The sequence below is a fragment of the Equus caballus genome, chromosome 16, assembly GCF_041296265.1.
Source record: "Equus caballus isolate H_3958 breed thoroughbred chromosome 16, TB-T2T, whole genome shotgun sequence".
NCBI classification, from domain to species: domain Eukaryota; kingdom Metazoa; phylum Chordata; class Mammalia; order Perissodactyla; family Equidae; genus Equus; species Equus caballus.
The window spans coordinates 94,620,972-94,628,086 of NC_091699.1; the positions used below are offsets into that span (position 1 = coordinate 94,620,972).

General features: G+C 39.3%; 1 non-coding gene across 1 annotated transcript; it reads right to left on the bottom strand.

Annotated features, from left to right (window-relative positions):
• Nucleotides 1–2,702: 2,702 nt before the first annotated feature.
• On the bottom strand, nt 2,703–2,775 carry TRNAK-UUU (transfer RNA lysine (anticodon UUU)). The gene has a single exon. It is a non-coding gene; the product is annotated as a tRNA-Lys (tRNA).
• Between the last annotated feature and the right edge of the window lie 4,340 nt (nt 2,776–7,115).

The following is a 7,115-nucleotide window of genomic DNA, read 5'->3' on the forward strand; positions in this document are numbered from 1 at the left end:
AACTATAAACGTTGAAAAAATCAAAGAAGACACAAAGAAATGGAAAGATACTCTGTGCTCTTGGATTGGACAAATTAGCATAGTTAAAATGTCCATCCTTCCCAAAGCAATCTAAAGATTCAGTGCAATCCCTATCAAAGGCCCAATGACATTTTTTATGGAAGTAGAACAAAGCATCCTAAAATTTATATGGAACAACGAAAGTCCCCAAATAGCCAGAGGAATCCTGAGAAAAAAACAACAAAGCTGGAGGCATCACACTCCCTGATTTCAAAATATACTACAAAACTATAGTAATCAAAACAGCATGGTTCTGGCACAAAAACAGACATTCAGATAAATGGAAGAGAATTGACAACCCAGAAATAAACCCACACATCTATGGACAGCTAATTTTTATTTTAAGGAAGATTAGTCCTGAGCTGACATCTGCAGCCAATCCTCCTCTTTTTGCTGAGGAAAACTGGCCCTGAGCTAACATCTGTGCCCATCTTCCTCTACTTTATATGTGGGACGCCTACCCCAGTGTGGCTTGCCAAGCAGTGCCATGTCGGCCCCCGGATCCGAACCAGCGAATCCCGGCTGCCAAAGGGGAACGTGCGCACTTAACCGCTGCACCTCCGGGCCGGCCCTGGACAGCTAACGTTTGACAAAGGAGCTGAGAACATACAATGGAGAAAGGAAAGTCTCTTCAATAAATGGTGTTGGGAAAACTGGACAGCCACTTAGAAAATATAAAAGTTGACCATTATCTTACACAAAAATTAATTCAAAATGGATTAAAGACTTGAATGTAAGACCTGAAACCATGTAACTTCTAGAAGAAAACATAGTTTGCTCTTCGATATCAGCCTTAGCAGCATCTTTTTGAATATCATATCTCCTCAGGCAAGAGAAACAAAATATAAACAAATAGGACTACATCAAACTAAAAAGCTTCTGCACAGCAAAGGAAACCATCAATAAAACTAAAAGACAACCTAACAATAGGGAGAAGATATTTGCAAATCATATATCTAAGAGGTTAATATCCAAAATATATAAAGAACTCATACAACTCAACAACAAAAAAAACCCAATTGAAAAATGGGCAGAGGATCTAAACAGACATTTTTCCAAAGAAGATATATCTTTTCATGTGAAAAGATGTTCAATGTCACTAATTATTAGGGAAATGCAAATCAAAACCACAATGTAGTATCATCTCATGCTTGTCAGAATGGCTATTGTTAAAAAGACAAGAAATGACAAGTGTTGGAGTGGATATGGAGAAAAGGGAACCCTGTACACTGCTGGTGGGAATGTAAATTGGTGCAGTCACTATGGAAAACAGTATGGAGATTCCTCAAAACCTAAGAATAGGACTGCTATATGATCCAGCTATACCACTTCTGGGTATTTATCCAAAGAATACAAAAACACTAATTCAAAAAGATGTACCCGTATGTTCATTGCAGCATTATTCACAGTAGCCAAGACTTGTGCCCATCCACAGACGAATGGATAAAGAAGATTTATATATATGTATATATATATACACACACATGTGTATATACACACACACAATGGAATACTACTCAGCCATAAAAAAAGATAATATCTTGCCATTTGCGATGACAGGGATGGCATTTGAGGGCATTTTGCTAAGTGAAATAAGATAGAGAAAGCCAAATACCATATGCTTTCACTCATATGGAAGAAAAGAAAACAACGAACAACAACAAACAAACACATAGACACAGGGAATAGATTGGTAGTTACCAGAGAGGAGGAGGGGACCGGGGAGGGCAAAAGTTGGGTAAAAGGGCACATGTGTGCAGTGACAGATGGCAATTATACTTTGGGTGGTGGAAAAACAACATTTTAAATACATTGCTGTATTCGTTATAAATCTTGGATTCTCATAAAAATCTCCCTCCTTAATCATCTCAGTAATGTATTTGGCATTTACCATTTGTGTCTCTGAAGGGCGTTATAAGCTTGAGGGCATGCACTTCAGTAGCCACAAAGGCTCTGCTTACCTTTGATGAGTTAAGGAGCTTCCCAGTGAGGGCAGAGAAAAAGGAGAAAACCCAACTCTCTTACCCAAAAGAAAGGAAGTCTCCTCTGAGAAAAGAAATAGAGATATAATGTATGTCAAAACATGCTTATGTATGTTGCCAAATACAATAAGACTGAATATTTTCAAACAAACTGTCTTTTCTGTGGGTACATTTAAGTATGTAAACTTATAGAAAAAAGCCAGGTAAGGGTATACACTAAATGGATGACATTGCCTACTAGAGTGGGAAGTGGTCAAAAGGAACTTTAGACTTATTTGCAATGTTTAATTTTTTTATATAAAGGATAATATAGTTTTGCACAATTTAAAAATTATAATTGACTGAGACTAGGCTTCAGAATAGGAAATGTCTGCTTCCAGTTCAGTTTTATGACTTCCATACACTTCTTTTTTTTTTTTTAAGATTTTTAAATTTTTTTCCTTTTTCTCCCCAAAGCCCCCCAGTAAATAGTTGTATATTCTTCATTGTGGGTCCTTCTAGTTGTGGCATGTGGGATGCCACCTCAGCGTGGCCTGATGAGTGGCACACGTGGCACACGTCCATGCCCAGGATTCGAATGGGTGAAACCCTGGGCTGCCAAAGTACAGCACACAAACTTAACCACTCTGCCACGCGGCAGGCCCCAATAATAAACCCTAGCGCCTGGACAGGGATTTGAACCCTGGACCCTCAGATTAAAAGTCTGATGCTCTACCAACTGAGCTACCCAGGCTCTATATACTTCTAATGTCTAAGATAAGGATGAAATGTTATGGATATTGGGTGGAATTCATTTACTCTTTGCAACATATCACCTAATATCTGAGGCAGCATGAGAGGGAGGTAAATGTCTGCAAAAATGTCTGTGATTTTTTTAAGGAACTTTGACAGGTAGATTTGGAAAATATGCTGTGTTTGCTTATAACTGCCTAGTAAGTTTGATTTCCACATTTTATGCTGGCATATTACCTAATATAAAAACAAAATGAGTTTGACTCCTACTTCACACACTCATTGATTCACTTACAATTATTTTTATTATTAATAGGTACCTGTATGATCTTTCTATAATATGTAATATGATAATATATGCAATACAAAGGCCATAAAATTAGGAAATGTGTCAATATCACAAGGCCAGGATGTGGGATTTGAACCCAGGCAGTCTGACGCCAGGGCCTGTGCTCTAGGTCTCTGATAACCGTGCTTCTGTATCCTTAGCTAATACATCCTTGTGCCCTTGCCTTGAAGGATGGATTTCTATGAGCAGGACTGCCGGATCGTGGACTGTGCACATAAAAATTATCATGGATACTGCCAAATTGCCCTCTGTAAAGGCTTATACTTCCACCAGTGAAAGTTTCCCATACTCTTCTCAGATCTATAAAGGTTTTGAATTTCTTTTTCTTTTTTTGAGGAAGATTAGCCCTGAGCTAACATCTACCACGAATCCTCCTCTTTTTGCTGAGGAAGACTGGCCCTGAGCTAACATCCGTGCCCATCTTCCTCCAGTTTATAGGTGGGATGCATGCCACAGCATGGCTTGAAGAGCGGTGGGTAGGTCCGCTCCCAGGATCTGAACTGGTGAACCCTGGGCCACCGAAGCAGAATGTGTGAACTTAACCGCTGTGCCACCAGGCCAGCCCCAAGACTTTTGAATTTTTGCCAGATTGAGAGAGGGGAAATGATACTGTTTGTTTTCATTTGTTTTTATTAGGGATGTGTTATGTACTTTTTCACATTTGATGGTTGTTTGTATTTCTTTAGTGAAGTGATTCTCCTTTTCCTTTGCCCATTTCTCTGTCTTGCAGTTTGGCTTTCTTCTTATTGATTTGTAAGAGTGTCCTATGTGGAAATACATAAAATCCTTTTTTTAAAAAGTTTTAAGTAGGAAGTACATGCATGAGATTTTTTAAAAATTCAAGCAGTACAAAAAAGGCATTCAATGAAAAGTACTTCTGTTCTAGAGGCAAGAATTACAGTTTCCTGTGTACGTTTCTAAAGATAGATAGCATATACTGAAGAATACACACACATATTTTAAAAAAGGTAGCATATATGCACTATGTTTTCCTTTTTTCCCCTTAACATATCTTGGAGATCATTCCATATCAGTACATTGCCTTTTTTAAAAAATAGACATGTAACTTCATAATGACCCATTATGTGGAAATAGGGTTATTTAGCCAGCTCACTCAGATGCACATTTAGGTTATAAAACCTCAGTTAAACACACATATACATGAGCTTAAAAACAAAAACAAAGTATAGATGTATCTGTATTCTGGGATTAAGTTGCATGTTTTGATAAATTAATTCCATGGATGCTCATTTTAACTGGTGGTCATTTTTTTTTTTTTTTTTAAAGATTTTATTTTTTCCTTTTGTTCCCCAAAGCCCCCCGGTACATAGCTGTATATTCTAGTTGTGGATCCTTCTAGTTGTGGCATGTGGGACGCCGCCTCAGCGTGGTTTGATGAGCAGTGCCATGTCCGCGCCCAGGATTTGAACCAACAAAACACTGGCCACCTGCAGCGGAGCGCACGGACTTAACCACTTAGCCACGGGGCCAGCCCCCGAACTGGTGGTCATTTTTGCAGTGTATTTCTTTGAGTTAATGAGATACTAAAAAAGACAGGAATATTAAGAATTTTTATTTTATTAAAGTGAGGTTTCAAATCAGTTCTTGGATTCATCCACTTGTGTAAATACATTAATGTCCAGAGCAGGGCAAACTAGCAAGAATTTATAAGTAGTAAAATGACAGGAATGACCGTGACATCCTAGTTGTTCCAGTCTTGCCAAAATTAAGTGTTTTATTTTGTTCTGGAAGACGGAGGAGTAGTGGAATAGGCCCACACCAGGTGCCTGCTTCTCGGGGTCATCCTTGGCTACTGAGACCATAAAATCAAAACTAGATTTAGCAAGAATAACCTTCACACTTTTTTTTAAGCTACCTAGATCAATTAATCAAGTGTTTACTGGGAACAGTGCAGGTTACAAATGAAATACTGTGTATCATTTAGAAATGTCAAATTAAGATTGGTTCATGAAATGAAGTAGAAGACAACTGAAGATTCAAGACTTGGTCCCAAAAAATGTGGCCGGGGGTCTTAATCCATTTGGGCTGCTATAACAAAGTACCATAGACTGGGTCGCTTATAAACAAGAGAAACGTGTCTCTCACAGATCTGGAGTCTGGAAAGTCTGAGATCTGGGCGCCGGCAGATTTGGTGTCTTGTCAGAGCCCACTTCCTGGTTCATAGGCAGACATCTTCTTACCGTGTTCGTACGTGGCTGGAGAGGCAAGGGGGCTCTCAGGCCTCTTTTATAAGGGCACTAATCACTTCCCAGAGGCCTCAGCTCCAAATACTATCACACTGGGCCTGAGGTTTCAACATATGAATTTTGGAGGGACACAAACATTCAGTCTAGCACCAGGCAAATCATAAAAACAAGTATTCAATGTATACGGATATAAAAAGATGGAAGATATCACTGTGGTTACCAGTATTGTTCTCATCTCCTGGGCATTTGGGAGAATTACACGTCCCCATCCTCTTGAAGTGAGGCATGGTTTAGTGACTTGCTTCAGCCAATGAAATGTTAGGGGCAAGTAACGTGTGTCGTTTCTGAGCAAAAACATTTAAGAGCCAGTGCACGATTCTTGATGCCTGTCCTCCTGCTGTAGGGGACCCTGAGACCTGGGATTGTGACAGCAGCGTCATAGATGGCGGGTCTCTTCAGTGACTAGGATAAGCAGGCTCCGTGCTGACTCATTGTGGACTTTAGCATGACTGAGAAATAAACTTCTGTTTTATAAGCCATTGAGAATTTGGAGATTATTTTATTCCCAGGATAACTTAATCCAGTGATTCCCAAATTTTCTTGCACACTAAAATCACCTGGGGAGCTTTTAAAACTTTCAGTGCCCGTGTCTCCCTTCGTACCAGTTAAATAACAATGTCTGCTGGTGGAAATCAGGCATCAGTATTCTTTAAAGATTCCCCAGTGGTTCCAGTGTGTTAGCAAAGTTTGGAAACCACAGACCCAGCCTATGCCATTCCGTCTCCTACAGTATTAATACAGTCCTGGAAATCTGGGTGAAAGTCAAGTGAGTTTTTTCTGTTGTAGGGTGTGTTCATCCCTATAGAATTTCAAATATAAATATTTGACATCTTGCCTTAAGAACATACGATTTGCAATATTTCATATGATTTTAATGTTCTGTTTTATTTACATTTGAGCACATCAACAATCCAGTGGAGACCTAGTGCTAAATATTTCCCACTTTGGGCACACCTAATGAATTCCATCTTTTCTCAGTTTTAAGTTTATAAGACTAAAGATTCTTATTCTAAGCATCAGCACTTTTTTTCTTTCTTCAATCATTTGAGTAAAATGTAATGAGATCTTAGATACAAATAATAGATAATTACATACACACTGGTGAGTAGACTGAGAAGGCAACAAATATTGATTGTTAGGGAGCAGCCCCATGTGACTGTTCAAAATGTTCATTCATCCATCAGGGCACTTCAAAGGAAATTGGCATAAGAAAGGTAAATTGGGCTGTTTTGAACTGAATGTATGTGTCCCCCCAAGTTCGTGTGGAAGCTCCTAACCCCCAATGTGATGGCATTAGGAGATGGGGCCTTTGGGAAGTAACTAGGGTTAGATGAGGTCATGAGGGTGAGGACTCGGCCAGAAGGCAGCCGTCTGCAAGCTAGGAGGAGAGCTCTCACCAGAACCTCACCATGCTGGCACCCTAATTTTGGACTTCCAGCCTTCAGAACTGTGAGAAAATGAATCTCTGTTGTTTAAGCCCCCCAGCCTATGATATTTTGTTATGGTAGCCCAAGTAGACTCATACAGGGCAGGTGTATAATTTTCAGGTTGTTTAAAAGTCAAAGACAATCACGGAAGACTTCATGCAAAAAAACACTGAGATTTAATATATATCTGTTAGGAGTGCGCTATGGACAGAAAAAGTTTGCTCAATTTAAGGTTATCACGTTTACCATTATGTTTATGATGGTTCACACCTAAAGAGAGGATGGGCCAAATTGAGAC